Source organism: Caretta caretta, chromosome 14 (assembly GCF_965140235.1).
Source record: "Caretta caretta isolate rCarCar2 chromosome 14, rCarCar1.hap1, whole genome shotgun sequence".
In the NCBI taxonomy this organism is placed as follows: Eukaryota; Metazoa; Chordata; order Testudines; family Cheloniidae; genus Caretta; species Caretta caretta.
This window is the reverse complement of record NC_134219.1, coordinates 23,114,945-23,133,171: the sequence shown is the minus strand read 5'-3', so window position 1 is coordinate 23,133,171 and position 18,227 is coordinate 23,114,945. Positions and strand designations below refer to the sequence as shown.

General features: G+C 47.3%; 1 protein-coding gene and 1 pseudogene across 4 annotated transcripts in view; one reads left to right on the top strand and one right to left on the bottom strand.

Moving 5' to 3' along the window:
• Positions 1–18,227, top strand: part of NTN1 (netrin 1) — a 280,603-nt gene that overhangs the window by 185,418 nt on the left and 76,958 nt on the right. The window lies entirely within an intron of this gene.
• LOC125621914 (U1 spliceosomal RNA) lies at positions 9,135–9,288 on the bottom strand (annotated as a pseudogene).

The window sequence follows — 18,227 nt, the reverse complement described above, 5'->3', positions numbered from 1 at the left end:
TAATCTTTTTTTAGAATTGCAGTGATGGCTGCCCCAGTATCAATTTTAAATTTAAGGTTTTCACTGTTTAGATCAGTGGTTCTTAAACTTTTGTACTGGTGACCCCTTTCACATAGCAAGGCTCTGAGTGCAACCCTCCCTTATAAATTAAGAATACATTTTTATATATTTAACACCATTATAGATGCTGGAGAAAAAGTGGGGTTTGGGGTGGAGGCTGACAGCTCGCGACACCCCATGTAATAACCTCATGACCCCTGTTTGAGAACCCCTGGTTTAGATTAATGCTTTAATGCTTGTGTACCAAGGTGCTGTCTGTTCTATTGAGAAGTATGAACTCATTGTCATCTGATGACAACACTCCATCTGGGATTGTTTCCACTACTCTTGGTGACGTGCATGCTATTGCAAAATGTCCCATTTTATAACAGCTACTACATTCTGTCTCTTTTGCTGGATATTTTTGCCATCTGTGGCTTGGTGTCTTGCCACATCTTCCAGAGCTTTCCCAAGCTTTCCTCCTATTAAGGTTCTTTGGTCTCAGACGCTCTAGATCTGCACTCTATGTATGTTATAAATTTGGTCTGATTGCTCCTTTCACATTTGTGTCTTTTCTCTTTACTTTATCAGTATTGTCCCCTCTGCTGCTAACATGTAAGTCACATTGCTGTTCTTTGTAGTTTCTTGCATTCTGACTTTTGCTATAACTTTTGCTAGGTGAGATCTGGGTCTAACTGATAGTTATTGGTGTAAGAAACACCAGCTCATCTGCACAGCTTCAGTTAATCTCAGGTGTATATTGGCTTATACCATGTATACTGGCTTATAGCCAGTCCTATAATAAACTATATAAAGATGTATTAAATAGGAAAAGGAAATTAGAGAGTTATTTAAAATGTTAAAACAAGCAAACATAGACACACAAATTAGTCACTGCCTTATGTTTCAAAAGATAATAGAGAATCATAGAATCATAGAATATCAGGGTTGGAAGGGACCTCAGGAGGTCATCTAGTCCAACCCCCTGCTCAAAGCAGGACCAATCCCTAATTAAATCATCCCAGCCAGGGCTTTGTCAAGCCTGACCTTAAAAACTTCTAAGGAAGGAGATTCCACCACCTCCATAGGTAACTCATTCCAGTGTTTCACCACCTTCCTAGTGAAAAAGTTTTTCCTAATATCCAACCTAAACCTCCCCCACTGCAACTTGAGACCATTACTCCTTGTCCTGTCCTCTTCTACCACTGAGAATAGTCTAGAACCATCCTCTCTGGAACCACCTCTCAGGTAGTTGAAAGCAGCTATCAAATCCCCCCTCATTCTTCTCTTCTGCAGACTAAACAATCCCAGTTCCCTCAGCCTCTCCTCATAAGTCATGTGTTCCAGACCCCTAATCATTTTTGTTCCCCTTCGCTGGACTCTCTCCAATTTATCCACATCCTTCTTGTAGTGTGGGGCCCAAAACTGGACACAGTACTCCAGATGAGGCCTCACCAATGTCGAATAGAGGGGAACGATCACGTCCCTCGATCTGCTCGCTATGCCCCTACTTATACATCCCAAAATGCCATTGGCCTTCTTGGCAACAAGGGCACACTGCTGACTCATATCCAGCTTCTCGTCCACTGTCACCCCTAGGTCCTTTTCTGCAGAACTGCTGCCTAGCCATTCGGTCCCTAGTCTGTAGTGGTGCATTGGGTTCTTCCGTCCTAAGTGCAGGACCCTGCACTTATCCTTATTGAACCTCATCAGATTTCTTTTGGCCCAATCCTCCAATTTGTCTAGGTCCCTCTGTATCCTATCTCTGCCCTCCAGCGTATCTACCACTCCTCCTAGTTTAGTATCATCCGCAAATTTGCTGAGAGTGCAATCCACACCATCCTTCAGATCATTTATGAAGATATTGAACAAAACCGGCCCCAGGACTGACCCCTGGGGCACTCCACTTGACACCGGCTGCTAACTAGACATGGAGCCATTGATCACTACCCGTTGAGCCCGACAATCTAGCCAACTTTCTACCCACCTTATAGTGCATTCATCCAGCCCATACTTCTTTAACTTGCTGACAAGAATACTGTGGGAGACCATGTCAAAAGCTTTGCTAAAGTCAAGAAACAATACATCCACTGCTTTCCCTTCATCCACAGAACCAGTAATCTCATCATAGAAGGCGATCAGATTAGTCAGGCATGACCTTCCCTTGGTGAATCCATGCTGACTGTTCCTGATCACTTTCCTCTCATGTAAGTGCTTCAGAATTGATTCTTTGAGGACCTGCTCCATGATTTTTCCAGGGACTGAGGTGAGGCTGACTGGCCTGTAGTTCCCAGGATCCTCCTTCTTCCCTTTTTTAAAGATTGACACTACATTAGCCTTTTTCCAGTCATCTGGGACTTCCCCTGTTCGCCACGAGTTTTCAAAGATAATGGCCAATGGCTCTGCAATCACAGCCGCCAATTCCTTTAGCACTCTCGGATGCAACTCGTCCGGCCCCATGGACTTGTGCACGTCCAGCTTTTCTAAATAGTCCCTAACCACCTCTTTCTCCACAGAGGGCTGGCCATCTACTCCCTATGCTGTGATGCCCAGCGCAGCATGGGGAGACTTCTATCATCAGCAAGCTCTAGTTGATCTTTAGGGCTAACTCAGGCTAAATAGCTGGGGATCTCTTTCTATGCCTACAAACACTTTTCCCCCCAGAGTCCAAGCAGCATAGAGATCCTTAGTTCCTTTGGTTTGGGGTTTTTATCCTTGTCCTGCCATGTGCTCTGAGCCGCAAAATCAGCTGATGGAAGGAGTCCACTTGCATGACGCATCTTCTCAGGGACGAGAGCAATACAACAATGGGAGGCGTTACTCCTTTTGTTGATGATTCCTCAATCCAGATGTGGGGCATTTCCAGTTGTAAGATCCACCCATAGCCTGTCTGGTATTGATGGGTCTCCTCTTTTGGGAGGGGCATAACAATTTCTGTAGAAGAGCAAATCTTCACACTGATTAATGTCCCTCCCCTGTAGGGCGATTCACACAGTCACAGAGGCTCACAAGACAACTGCTCAAACGGTACATTACAATAGGGAGCACAGATATTACAAGTAAGATTAATACAGGCAGCAACTCACAGGCATTCAATAAGAGTCCACACATTACACACTTGCTTATAATTCTAATACCTATTTTATCAATATTAACCCCCACGTGAGCCAGACAGATTCCAGCAGAAGTCCCCAGCAGAGACATGGGGACCTTGGCACAAGCTGGCACCTGGCCTGCCAGTGTCACAACTCCTTTTTTGGAGAGAGGGATTCACTCCTGACACCATGTAGACACAGATACCAAGAGCCATGTTTTAAACAGCAAGTGGAGACCTCCCAAACCAGGAAGTTCCTACATTTTTACGCTCCCTGCTGCAACACATGCTGGTTCTCTCTGGTAATTGTGGAGGACCAGGAATTCTATAACCACTCCACAATAACTAGTTTTAAACCATCATATGTGTGTCCATACTGGGATTTGCTAAATGGGGTTAGCTAAACCATTTTTTGAACCAGTGCAATTTCTATGCCCAGACAAGGCCTTGGTTTAGGGGAATGGAAGGGGACTGAGTATAAATCTTTTAAAATGTGTTTATGTTAAAATCCATGGGCGAAATTCTACTTTAAGGTTCTATGATATAAATCTGAGTCATTCTGTTGATGTCAGCAGAGTGACTCTGGATTTACACTGGCGTCTCTGCGTAACTAATTCTGCCCAGTGTGTGTATGCTGCTAATGATCCTGGATTGTAAATACGTCAGATGATGGATTAAAATGTTCAGCTCACCTCTAAAGAGAAACTTTCACTGTATTCCAATAAGCAACGGACTCCGCCTCTGGGTTACAACCTTTCCATCTGTACATGCTCCATGCCTCACTGCGCTGGTACAGTGCATGGGCCGTTCTGACAGGGAGCTGCTGGCTGGCTGGTAATTTATAAAGTGGCCAATGCTACTGAAGACAGATGGTTTCCTATTAATGTATTTAATCACGCAGACTAGAGCTTTCTGCAAGTTGGTATCCTGGAGGGCAGCTGTAATAGGGAATTCTGAAGTATGTCAGCAGTTGGAGCACAAAGTCGGGGGCTCTTGCTCTTCAAGCCGGGAATAGGAATAAAGGCTTGTGGCTGGCTCTCCAGAGGAAAAGCTCCCGGCTGTGTTCCCTTGGTGACAAAATGTGGTTTGGGCTGGAGAGAAGTGTTTTGTAAGTTTCATGCGATTAAACCCTGGCTTGAAGCTTCACTGTGTGTGCAGATGTGTGTGTGTGCATGCATGTCTCCGTACGTATGTGTGTGCATGCATGTCTCAGTGTATGTGTGGGTGTGCATGCATGTCTCTGTGCTTGTGTATCTGCATGAGTATCTCTGTGCGTGTGTGTTCACACGTGTGAATGTCTGTGCATGTGCATGAGTGTGTGTATATGTGTGTGCGCTCATATGTGTGTATATGTCCCTTTGTGTACATGCATTCGTGCCTGTATGTGTGCATTTGTGCATGCATGCATATGAGGCCTTGTCTACACACAAAATTGCACCGGTTCAGTTAAATTGGTTTTGTTAAATCAGTTTACTTAAACTGGTGCAAACCCTTGGTTGGATACTTTTTTTGGTTAAAGAGTGGCTTATTTTGGTTTAATGTAAACCTGTTCTTTAAAATAAATCAAAATAAACCTGGATTAAAGCGAAATAAGCATTGCTGCTCAGCCTTGTTCACAGGCTTAGCTAAATCAGTTGAAAATCACACCTTACGTTAAACCAGTGCAACTCAGTGTGTGGACCAGCTCTCAGGCTCACCTCTGCAGTACAAGCTCCAAGAGGCATGGCTCCTGAGGGTATGTCTACACTGCAGATGCAGCTCAGGTAGATATACATACATTAGCTTTGATAGAGCTGGTGCACTAAAAATAACAGTGTAGCCATGGTGGCATTGGCTAGCCACTTGAATATGTACCTAGGTTCTCTGGAGGGATTGTACTTGGGTGTCTTGATTGTGCTACCCTGGCTACATTGCTATTTTTAGCATGCTAGTTCAACCAAAGCTGGTGTGCATCCATCCAGCTGAGCTGGAAATTACACCAGCAGCTGCAGTGTAGACATACTCTCAGGAGCAGTGGCCTGAATCCAGCACGGTGACTGTGAGAGCGCAGGGTGAAAGGCTGCCACTACTGCTCCATTTTATAGGATGCAGTACGCATTATACCCTGCACCAGGCAAGCTCAGCTGGATGGAGTGAAGAGTGGACTCACACCCAGTCACTCCTCGCCCGCATGAGATTTCCGACTCTCCAGCAGAGAGACTTGCATTAATTCGCTTTGTATCTTTCAGCGGATATATGAGGCATTTTCCAGGCACTTGCTGCAGGCTGATCCCCCCCACCCCCCAACCTTCAGCCAATGTAATATTTTTGACCATTCAGATTTGATCCTTTTCTCCTGTGAGGATGCAGGGAGGCTGAGCACTTGCAGTTTGACTCAGGAATCTTAGTAAACAAGCCAAAAGCTTCAGGGTTTAAATTCACTCCGGAGAGAAGTTGCCAATGGCAGCTGCACCTTGGGGCCTGGCTGCTGGGATGTAATTGATCTGGTTAATGGTGGGACGGTGTGTACAAAGAAATATTGGGGAGCAGGGCTGCAGTGTCTGTGTGGTTCGGATCTGGAGACAGGGACTGTGGCTGTTTCAAATTTAAAAGGAAGCAAGTGAGTAAAGACTCTGGTGGAATATAACAGGGTGGCTTGCCCCTTAAGGGCTAGAGGCTTCGGACCAGCCAATCCTGTAGCTAAGGAGCAGGAATCAGCTGATTCCCCTATAAAGGGCAGCAGGAAGCTGCAGAGGTGGGAGTTCAGGGAGACTAGGGTGGATTACAGAGGTTGCTGAAACTTGCTTGGGAGTAAGACTACAGGCAGAAAAGGCCTGGGAGTGACGGGTAGATGGATGGTGTTGAGAAGGGATTTGATATTTTGGACTGTTTTATTAATAAAACCTCAGGCCCCAAGGAACAAGTGGTACTGGATGGAAAGCCTGTGTGTGGCATTTATTTAAGAAGCTCCTTGATGGGGGAAACTGAGGCAGGCTGCCTGCAGAGTGACCTGAGGCTATGGGGGGGGGGGTGTGACATGTGGCCACCCATTGACATGAAGGCACAAATGACTGCAAAGCCTAGTTGCTTATATGGTGGCTTGTTTTCTAGTGTCCTCCTGGTGTTCTCAGACTTTCACTTTAGCTGCTTGATTGTAGCTTGAGCACCCCAGGCATGCTGGGGCAGATTGTGCCTTCCAGGCAGCTGAGCGTCCCGGGAACCTATCCCATCACTCTCCGCAGGGGGCACCTCGGCATTCTGAGCTGTGGAATCTGGAGGTGCAAAGAGGAGCCCAGGGGAGCACGCAGTGCGGGGGATTCCGATGTAGCATGAACGGCCATGTGCAAGTGGTGGGGGCAGAAGTCCAATTCATTCAGGATCACTCCCTGTTGTCTCCGCTTTGGTGCTTTACAATATGTGTCTCAGGGCCCCTCTGCCTGCCTGCGTCTGGAACAATAACAATAGACTGGAGCAAACCTCAGCGCCTGATCCAGTGAACCCAGAACGTTGCGGGAAAGGAGCCTCAGCCTCCAGGCCCAGCTCTGGACCTGCTGCCTCTGAACCAGACAGCTGTGAATTCTGGGGAAGTACAGCTCGGGAGGGGCATGGGGCAGCTCAGCCTCGCCTGTGTTCTCTCGTGGGCTGTTTGGGCATCCCCAAGAACTGCCAAGCTTGTGGCCAAAGCAGCTTGCTCGAGAGTTCCATGCAGAGAGTGAGGAAGGAGACCATTGCTGGTGAAGGTTTAACAGCCCTTTGTTTTCCCAGGGAATATGGACAGATGATGGCAGCACAGGCAGGGGCAATGGGGAACCAGCAGTGAAAGAGTTAATGGCCATTAACGGGTATTACGTTAAGGGCTGGGTTGTGGCGCTGGCCCATGCTGGAGATGCTGCATGGCCATCCCTCCCCAGGTGTGAGACACGATCCCTTCCCCGGTGCTTGGCGGGGAGGGTGCACACCGTGATTCTGCTCTCCCTGTGCACAGTCTGGCCAGCGCTGCACAATGAGACGGGGCCAAGGGGCCTTGCTTCTCCCCCAACCCTTTGGGACTGGCACTCCTGCAGGCTCTAGGAGGGGACAATCCCATTACTCCCCCAAGCCCAGGGACTGTTGGTCTGTCTGGGTGTCCAAGTACCGGGGTGGGGTGGGTGAGTTCCATGTGTCACTCCTCTCAGCCAGACACAGATTAACTCTAGACTGAAAGAGACGCACAGTCAGGCGGATGCTCCATCGAAATGTTTGCTCTAAATGGGGCACCTTAGCTTCAGCTAGTGGTGTTGGAGCCGTCAGGCCTTCCTCTTGCCCCGAGGAAGCTCCAGCTGCGATTGTTTCCAGAGCAGTGCAGGGGAGGGGAGAGAGGTTCTGGGTGGGGACTTTTGACGATTATTCCAATATGTAAAAAGAAAAGGAGTACTTGTGGCACCTTAGAGACTAACCAATTTATTTGAGCATGAGCTTTCGTGAGCTACAGCTCACTTCATCAGATGTATACCGTGGAAACTGCAGCAGACTTTCAGTTTCCACGGTATACATCTGATGAAGTGAGCTGTAGCTCATGAAAGCTCATGCTCAAATAAATTGGTTAGTCTCTAAGGTGCCACAAGTACTCCTTTTCTTTTTACGAATACAGACTAACACGGCTGTTCCTCTGAAACCATTCTAATATGTATCCTTCAGTGGGGCGCAAAAGGATCCTGCTTGCTGGGTTATAACTACATGGTGGCAAACAGAACCTTCTGGATGTGGCATTCTCGCCGGGCTGCAGGGGATGAAAGGGGCAGAGATGGGAATACTAATAGGGCCTTGGCTCCTGCAACAAGCCTGGGCTTCGGTTTCCAACCCGGCGGCTCCGGGCAAGAGGCTTTAATCTAATTACATGCTTTATTTGCGCCAATTTGTTTTTCAATCAATCTTGTTCAGCCAGAAGAAAGGACATTGCTGAGGGCTTATCTGCACCTTCTTGTTCCAAGAGTGAGGTTAATGGCAGTTATTCCTTGCTGGAATTGCCTGTGGGGCTGCAGACCTCACTCAGTTTGGCTCCCTGTTTGCATCTGACACGTCCTGCCCTGAGTGAGTGCCATTTTGAACCTTATCTTCCTACTGCACTCATCAGTGCAGAGTTATTCAGCTACGGAACAGCCCCGCTGCAACATAAGTGTCTCTTTGAAACAGGCCTTATCTATGCTAGTCGAGGGTATTGGTTTAACTAGATCCATTTCAAAGTCAATCTAGTTAAACTGATGCAAACCCCCGCCGCAGATGCACCTACACCAGGTTAAGCTTCATCCAGATCAGGTTAGATTGGCTCAGTAAATCCAACTGATTTATTAAATCAGTACACTTTTCCTCCATAGACCAGATCTTAGGTTTGGGCTGCACTTCTAAAATTTTACCAGCATAACTATGTCAGTGAGGGCTGGGGCTTTTTGTCTTTTTCTTTATTTAGAAAGCACTGAAGTACTTTGAAAGCACTGAAGCAGATGGAGTTATACTGTTATAAAGCACCGGTATAGCGTATTGTGCTTTGCTGACCCTGAAAAAGCTACACTGCTATGAGCACTTTTATACCAGTATCACTGGATCTGCCCTGGGGGGTTCCACTTTAACCATACAAACATAGTTCATGTGACGTAACTTTGAAGCGTAGACTCGGTCTTTGGCCTGTGGCCTTAGGCTTGGTCTACACTTCAAAGTTTTACTGGCATAGCTATGTCAGGAATATGAAAAAATCACCGCCTGAACAGGGCTGGATTAAGGTTATGAGGGGCCAAAGGCTAATGGGAAGGAAAGGCCTAAATATGAATTACATATTGCAAAAAATATTTCAACCACCATACATTGATTTCACAATCCTGATGGATTAATTTGTACAAAGCAATATCTAATGAGGAAAGATTTCCGATGGCCCTGCTACTGTCACTCAGCTGTTACTTCAATATGGAATGGAGGGCCTACAGCAGGGCCTGAAAATAGGAGGGCCTAAGGCTATAGTTTTATTAGCCTAGGAGTTTGTTTTTTTTTCCAGGGGAGAGGATGAATGCAGTCCCCCACTAACACAAATTATATAGTCAAGTTTCCTGCATTTGGGGAAATCGCAGGGGTCAGCACACCTGCAGTGCAATGGATGAGCCTCGCCCTGGGAAAACCACCTTTGTGATCATGGTATCTCCCAGTTAATCCGGCCCTGCCCCTTAACTGACACAGCTGTGCTGGCAAAAGCCCTGTAGGTGCAGTTATGCAGGCAAAAGAGTCCTTTTGCAGGTGTAGCTAATTTATCTCAAGGAAGTGGTATCAGCTATACCTGCAAAATAAGCCTTAGAAGAGTTTTCCGTTATAGCTCTACCGGACAACCCTTGCTAGTGTAGACAAGGCTGAGTCTGATGGAGCTGGATCTCAGAGGACAGTGAACGAAGGCTGTGATGACCCTTCCCCCACTGCATACCAGACCACCCTTACTTCTGCGCTGCCACTGGCAGTGATGCTTGTTTCCGAGCTGGGTACCCTGCCAGCAGCTGCTACTCTCCGGCCGCCCAGCTCTGAAGGTAGCGCAGAAGTAAGGGTGGCAATACCGCGACCCCGCTGCAATAAGCTTGCGACCCCTTTTTGGGTCAGGAACCCCAGTTTGAGAAAAGCTGGGCTAGTGACACTGTATCAATGCTACATTGTAACATTTGAGTCGATTTGCATTGGTGCAACGACTTTACCCTTTCATGCCTGTGGCCCAGGGACAAAGTCAGGAGGTGGCAGATATTAGGGAGCGTGCCCTGGAGGAATGAGACCAGTGCTGGGCTATGGAAAGTCCTGAGTTCTGAATCCTGGTTCTGTGTGGCTTTGTCTGCACTGGAAAACTGTATCATATTAGAACCTAACTCAGTATAAACCAGCACTGTCATGTCCTTGGACGTGTGACCATCACCCCTTCTGAACACCATTCTCCTTGTTAGCTGATATGTTTGCTAAACACTTCCTTTTCCGAGTCTGAACAGAGCCTGAGTGTTTAATGTCATGCTAGGGTACTTTGTTCTAACAGTGTAATTGTCCAGTGTAGACCGAAGTATCGGATGGCCTTGGGTAAGTCATTTCACCTTTCTGTCTCAGTTTCCCCATCTGTAAAATAGGGATAATAATCTTTACCCACGTCCTTTAACCCACCTTCGTGGATATCTGTGCAGTATTTTGCCCATAGAAAGCCCTATAAAATACTAAGTATTATGATATTATTATGGCACCTTAATCCCAGGCTCAGCCCAAAAGCATAGCTTGCAAATGTTCCCCAAACTTTGAGTTTTGAGGTGCATTTGGGGTTCATATCAGTGGCGTGCAATTCCACTCTAATGCAATAATCATAATAATTAAGAATTATAATTTGCAGTTATGTAGAACTTCATATTTTCAAAGCATGTTACACATATTAACTACTGTAATTCATCACAGCTACAGGGGTCCACCCTGATTTAAACTGACTCTGCAGATAACCATATTTCATGGTAACGCTCAGCATTTCCCTGTCAATGATATTATAAAGTGTGTGGGGTGATGCAGAAGAAATTAACAGTGTTAAAACCATGGCTCTTAAAGTGACTACAGTAAGGGCTGTCACTAGGTTGCTTTTATGCTAAAGAAAGAAGGATGCTCTGAAATATAATAATCTGATCAGTTCCAAGCCAAAATAAATAACCAGAATAATACATATTCCTTCCTTGTCTCCACAATTCTGTCTGAATCCCAAGAGAAGATGTCCCCTGTATGGCTGTGCCTCATATTGCAATTCACACAATGCAAAATCTGAAAGTAATCAGCAAGTCACTCACCCCTCTAATAAACCCACCCAGGCTTTGTATTGAATTCCTCTGCAGTGCCAAAATGATCCGCCATTTGTGCTTTAGGCACAGTAAATTTTTAACACCCCCCCCATCCATGTCCAATATCTAAGTATGCAAATAAAAAGGCAATTCCTGCAGCATCCCTTCCTCTCCCGTCCCCTGGGACGTAAGGCCAGCAAAGGACATAAAGTAGCAGCTAGTTTGGAGGGAGCGTGTCTGGGCAGCACAACGGGCACTCTATAGAATTATTCTAATGGTTGCCACTGAAACATCAGCTGTGGTAAAATTGCAGAAATATTAAAACCGTCCTCCTTGGATGGGAGCCTGATGTGGTTCTAGTGCTGGGCAAAGCACAAAAGATTTGGATGGTCACCTTGAAGAAGTGTCCAAAAGTTCAGGGCCAAATTCTTCACTGCTCTAACTCCTTTTATTTCAGTAGACGGTCAGGTATTAGCTGGGAACCTTAGCAATCATAGAATCATAGAATATAAGGGTTGGAAGGGACCCCAGAAGGTCTTCTAGTCCAACCCCCTGCTCGAAGCAGGACCAAATCCCAGTTAAATCATCCCAGCCAGGGCTTTGTCAAGCCTGACCTTAAAAACCTCTAAGGAAGGAGATTCCACCACCTCCCTAGGTAACGCATTCCAGTGTTTCACCACCCTCTTAGTGAAAAAGTTTTTCCTAATATCCAATCTAAACCTCCCCCACTGCAATCATACATAGCACTCACCTGGTACTTTACCATTGCAGATAGGGTGACCAGGTGTCTGCTTTTTAACTGTAACACCCCGTCGAAAAGGGATCCTGGTGGCTCGGGTCAGCACTGCTGACCGGGCCTTTGTCTGTCTGGTTGGCTCTGTGCGCTGCTCTGCCCAAAGTGCCACCCCAGTAGCTCCAATTGGCCAGGAACCGCAGCCAGTGGGAACTGCGGGGGCGGCGCCTGTGGACAGGGCAACGTGCAGAGCCACCTGGCTGCGTCTCCGTGTAGGAGCCAGAAGGGTAGACATGCTGTTGCTTCCAGGAGCTGCTTGAGGTAAGCGCTACCTGGAGCCTGCACCCCGACCACCCTCCAGGCTCCAAACCCCTGCCCCAACCCTGATCCTCCTCCTGTCCTCCGAACCCCTCGATCCCAGCCTGCTGCACCCCTAACCCTCCATCCCCACCACAGAGCCCGCACCCCCAGCCGGAGACCTCACACACACACCCTCATCCCAACCCCCTGCCCCAGCCCTGATCCTCCTCCTGCCCTCCGAACCCCTCAATCACAGCCCAGCTCACCCTCCTACACTCCAACCTCCTCATCTCCAGCCCCACCCCAGAGTTTGCACCCCCAGCTGGAGCCCGTGCTCTAACCCCCTGCCCCAGCCCTGATCCCCCTTCTGCACCCTGAACTCCTCATTTCTGGGCTCACCCCAGAACCCACACTCCCAGCTGGAGCCCTCACCCTCTCCTGCACCCTAGCCCCCTGAGCCAGCCCCGTGAAAATGAGCCAGTGAGTGAGGGTGGGGAGAATGAGTGACAGAGGAAGAGGGGGATGGAGTGAGTGGGGGCAGGGCCTTAGAGAAGGGGGTGGGGCAGGGGCGGGGTAAGAGTGTTTGGTTTTGTGCAAGTAGAAAGTTGGCAACCCTAATTGCAAAGCACTTTATAAACCTCATTTAGGCTTTCTTTAAAACCTGCACAATAGATAAACAGGGTAGGAGCCATTCTGCTACATAACAAGTTGAAATGGGGTCTTTTACTTTCCATCAGCTGCCTCTTGATACAGCCTTCCTCTCATTCATTCTACTAGTCACATCTACAATACAGCAGCACTGGAGCGTACAGGGGGCATCTGGGGGGAAAAGGTGAAGGAGGGGGATGGAGAGGAGGGGGAGGTGAAGCCTGTTTTTCCCTACAGTCTTGTCTTTTTAACAGAGAGGCCCAAACCAACACCCTAGATCCAGAACCCTTTGGGGGTGTCTGAGATACAAAGCAAGACCCAGATCTGAATTTCTCAGACTAACCCGATCTTTGTAATAGGATGAAGTGCCAGAGTTGGGAGCATTTGAAATCCAAACACTCCGTAGTCCCTGCTCTGCTCTATGACAGCCTGACTTCATACCCAAAAGGCCCAGAACACTCGAACACTTTGAAGAATGCTTACTACTGGGGGGGACAACCAGATTCACCTCACACCAGCAGACAGCCTGTATGCACTAATTCTAGAACTTCTGCAGCCTTCTCATGGAGGGGAGGCTTTCTGAGTTGTAGCAGGTGAAAGATGGCAATCCATGGTGCATCTGAACCTTGTGACTGTGCAGCAGAAGCGGGGCCTGGGGGTGAGTTTCAGTCACGGATGGGCTAAAGCCAAATGTTCAAATCTGGTTGCTTAATGTTAAGCACCTAAATCTATATTTAGGCAGTTACATCAGTATTAGGTTAGGCACCCAAATCTGAAAATGATTTTAAATGTTTCTAACACTTTATATCTGAGCGGCATTTGGTTTCCACTACGGCAGTATGGTTTTAGTAGTGTTGTGAAGATCATCTTTAAATCACAAGTGAAGTAAGTTTCCTGGTTGCAGCTTAGCCTCCCCTTGTGAACACTAGTAGGCATCCTAAAGCCAGGGTGCAACTGGGTATGATGGGAAGTCCCTGCCTTGCACGTGTTCCAGCTAGAGCTGGGCAGAAAATGTTTGGCAAATACTAAATTTGGAGAAAAAAATACATTTTGGGGAGCATTGAAACAATTAGTGAATTTGGATTGAATTTGACAACAGTTTGGCCTGAAAAAAATGTCAAAAAAAAAAATTCTGAAAAGTCAAATATTTCATTTTGACCATTTCAAAACATTTTATTTCCATTTTTCGGTTTCAAAAAGCATTTTTCTTAGAAAGGTGGTTCATTTAGAAAAAAAAAAGGGGGAGGAAGGAAACCACCCAAAAATTAACCAAAAACAAAATGAAAAAACAAAAAAACTTGTTTTGGGTTGACCTAGATGAAAGTTTTTCTTTTTCTTTTTTTGATTCAGCAAAAAATCCAAAAATATAGTTTCAGTTTGAATCGATCTGAAAATTTTTTTGGACTTTTCAGGTTAGTTCCTGAACCAAAAAAGCCCTTATTCACTCAGCTTACTCCCAGATCAGGAAGGAGGTGCACTGGTTGAGCTGAGTGTGGCTGGTTGTCCAGCACCTGACTGCACCATGCCTGGCTCTCACCAGCACTAACACTTCCTGAAAAGATGGAGGGAGAACATTGTTTTTTAAACTAAAGTGATTTTTTTCGGGAGAAAAAAAATTAATAAAACAAACAAGGTGTTTAGCCGCGGAAGCCCTTCACACGGCCAGAGAGTTAGCTAGATCAAGGGGACAGGCAGAGCCATGAAGCCTGTAAATGCATTGCTGACATATTTTACTAAGCTGAAAAGGACACAAAACAGCCGCCTGCTACCTGCTCTAAGACCTTGAATCACTCTCAAAACAAGTAGTACCAATTGCGTCTTTCCAAACTCCCTCTTGCTCAGTTTACACTCAGACTCAGCAACTGCCTTCCCAGTTCATGTTTTCTCATGGAAAACCATCCAGTCACTCCCATTATAAATGGTAGGATTTTTTTCATGATGTTTTCCCTCTCTTTGATATTGGCAATATCTTCAGCCCATCGAAAAGGGAAGCATGGGCTGGTGGGAGGAACATATATCTGGGAATTTTGAGGTTTGGGTTTTAGCCCTGCCTCAGATTTCCTGTATTTTCAATTTTCTAAATAGATGCCTAAAGTACGCATTTGATGTCCTTTGTTTGCCACCCAAATGCTGATCTACTCCCTTAAATCAGAATTTAGGTGCTTAAAATGGGTATTTAGAGTCAAGGATATGGATTTAGGTGTCCACGTTTGAAAACTGGCTCTTTAAACCTCTCTGGGCCCTGATTTCCCCATCTGTTGGCAACAGGGATGATACAATGAAGGGAGTTTTTATGGTTCGGTTAGTTCAGGTTTGTAATGCACTTGAGCCCTCAGGTGGAAGATGCTGGACTAGTGACCAGTGTTGAGTTGTACTGTGGTTTCTCCTTGTCAGGGCCGTCCTTACCCATATGCAAAGTATGCAGCTGCGTAGGGCACCGGGAAATTTGGTGCCTCAAATTTCCCGGTGCCCTGCGCAGCTGCATGCTGCTCCAGCCCCTGCTCCAGCTCTTCCCCAGGGCCCCTATTCCTGCTCCGTCCCCACCCCGCCTCTTCCCCGCTCCAGCCCTGCCCCCACTTCCCTGAGCTCTGCAGCAGGGCCGGGTTTGCACTCACCGGCAGCGGGAAGTGCAGCAACCTGGCCACAGGTGCGCCAGTGGTGAGTGCTGGGGGGATGGTTCCCCCCATCCCCCAATCCAGACCCCCCCCCCACAGAGGCCTGGGGCCAGCCTGCCCACTCACCTCCCCACAGAGGCCTGGGGCCCCACACCACCCCCTGTGGGGGGCTGCGTAGGGTCCCAGAATAACTAGGGACGGCCCTGCTCCTTGTTAAATAGATTTTAATCCATGAGAGCGCCAGTGTAACCTTGTGAGTCAGCGGATCCCAGATGCAATTTGTGCTGGCTGGGTACAGGGGGAGAGCACGCTAGGTTCTCAAGCAAGAGATCCTGTCTGTCAGGCAAGAAGAGATGGGAGAACCCAGCTTTCTCGCCGGAGAAGCAAGGTTCAAAACAAAGGAGTTGTTTGGGGTGGAAAGTCTCCACCCACTCAAGGAAGTCACCTGGCCCTTTAGCGCTATGGCCGCCAAAACATTACCGAACAGTGACATGGCAGCAGCTGTAATGGTTAAGAAAAAGCTAGGATTGATTCTGTCCTCCAGCCCATCCCTGAGAGGCAGAGTAGAGGGCAAAACCTCAAGCCCAGGACTGCTCCCCATGGGACCAGGACAAATGGCAACTCAACTCTTCCCTATTGCCCTTACAGCTCAGTTCCTACACTACACTACAGGTTCCCCTCCCTCTCGCAGCAGGCCCTGTGTCATCCTGGTCTCTATCACTACATCTGGAGACAGTGGGTGAGTAGAATGTCTAAGGTGAAAATTATTCACCTATTTGCTAAGCAGCTCCCGCTCTTGATGCTTCAGCCATGTCCTTCGTCTGGAGAGGATTACCCCATGGGTGGCCCTTGTTAACCCATGAGGTGTGCAAGAGAGTACCCGCATCTCTCATGGAAGCCAGTGGGAGCTGTGGATACTCAGCACCTTTCACGATCAGACCACTCCCACTCAGCCTGGTAGGCAATGGGTGTATGGCGAGGAAGAACACAGGGAGAAATAATTTAGGCAGGGAGAATCCTGCATCCCTTTAATGGTCTGTATGCGTTGCAGCAGTGCTCAGCGTATTCCAGTTGTCAGCAAGTCGCGTCTCCTCCCCACTTCCGACCGCCGCACCCAGCAACCCTTGGAGCTTGGCTCGGCAATCAGCTTTCAGCAAGGGAGCAGCAGCACAGTAAATCTTTCCACCGGAGTCTGAGCTGTTGAAATGATGTTTCATGGACTCGAGCGGAATCTTTTTTTAATCATTAGGCAACGTTAGTGTAATAAACTACAGCGCTCTCTGTGTGCATTTGGCTTGGCTAAAAGGTAACCTTTTTAATATTAAGTATGCGAACAGCTCATTCGCAAACACAAAATCTGAGCTTTGTTTCAGAGATTTAATTTGTCATCCGAAACAGTCTCCAGTGGGTTATCTAGCAGTCTGAGAAAGGAGAGAGCTCAGAAGGTGAAAGACAGAGAGAGAGAGCCAGGGGACCCGATCCACTAATGATGTAAATCAGCACTGATTTCCAATGGAGCTCTGCGGATTCACACCTGCTGGGATCTGACCCATTGACTTCACTGGAGCTACGTTGATTTACATGAGTTGGGATCTGGCCCTCCTGATTTCTTTAGCGCTATGCTGATTTATACCAGCTGGGGAATTGGCCCATTGAGTACTATTTAACCCAGTTGAGGCCCTGGCCCAGAAAGTAGAGATGTGAAGAGGAAGAAAAAGGAAGAGAGGACAGAGTAGGAAGGTCTGATCCAGCTCTCCCTTACTTCAGTGGAATTACTCTTCATTGACAGTGATGAAAGCCAGGGAGTGCCAGGCCCAGAACAGAGAACTAGATAGTTAATTAAGAACTAAACTGGTTCCACCTGGTGCATGAGGCTCACAGTATCTCCATATCCACAGCTGCTGAAGCAGGGAGGATGTTTTCACACCACAGCTACCAGCAATCCCTGCTGGGCACCGTTAGGCTGTTTCCTGTCATGTTAAAAATCACCAGCCCCAATGCTACTCCCTGCCCTAAAAGCAGGACTGAGCCCGCGGTGCTCCAATGTGCTGATTGCTGACTCAATGTGATATCCGTTTAGGAAGTACATACTGGCTGGCCGAGCTCATACGGTCTGGAGAGTCAGTCGAGTTTGGATACTTCTCTGAATCTTATCCCAGGCTCATGGGTTTGGAAACCTCACAAGGGCAGGTTTCTTGGAGTGCCTAATCTCAGCCCAACTGAAAATACTATGAGAACAGCCTGGTGATTGGGAAATGCAGAGAATTTAAGCCACGAGAAAAGATTGCTGAACTTCTCTGAAGCTCCTGAAGAGATGCATGGTTCCAGACAAACGCCAGGGTGATTCTTGGTTTGGGATTAATCCCACTTTCTCTAGCAGCAGTACTTCTGGACCTGATGCTAAGACAGGGCAAGCTATAGGAGATGGACAGAAAGCCTTCCCATATTGACATGCTCAGAACGGCTCCTGCTGGCTCAGTCAATGACAATCTCCTGTTTGGTTTTAGCAGAGGTGGTGCACTCCCAAAGTGAGCTTTGACCCAGATCAGGGACTCTGTCTACTCGTCATGTCCCCCCACCAGCTAGCAGACACAAGGCAGCCTCCACCATCAGGGGTAGATTTGGCTGGGCAACCATTAGCCATTCATCCAAGAGGGTATTTTTGCTCTAGCTTATAACTAACATTATACCCCTGCTGCTCATTTCATTCACTTCATTTGGTACAAGTATCAGGATGTGGTAACTTGCTCCCTGTGTTGTCCTGCCGTTAGGGCAGCAGATTGATAGAACTCCTGGGTTTTAGTTTCTTCTGCTACTAACTTGCTGTATGGCCTTGGATAAATCATCTCTCTGTGCATCATTTTCTCTTCTGTGAAATGGGTATTACAAAGCCTAATTAGTGAGTATTTATAAAGCTTAGAGATCTTGCAATGACAAGTGCTATAGGAAGGCAAAGTGTTGGTAATAATCATCATCGTAGTGCATTAGTATCCAGAAAACATCCTGCCCATTGTTCC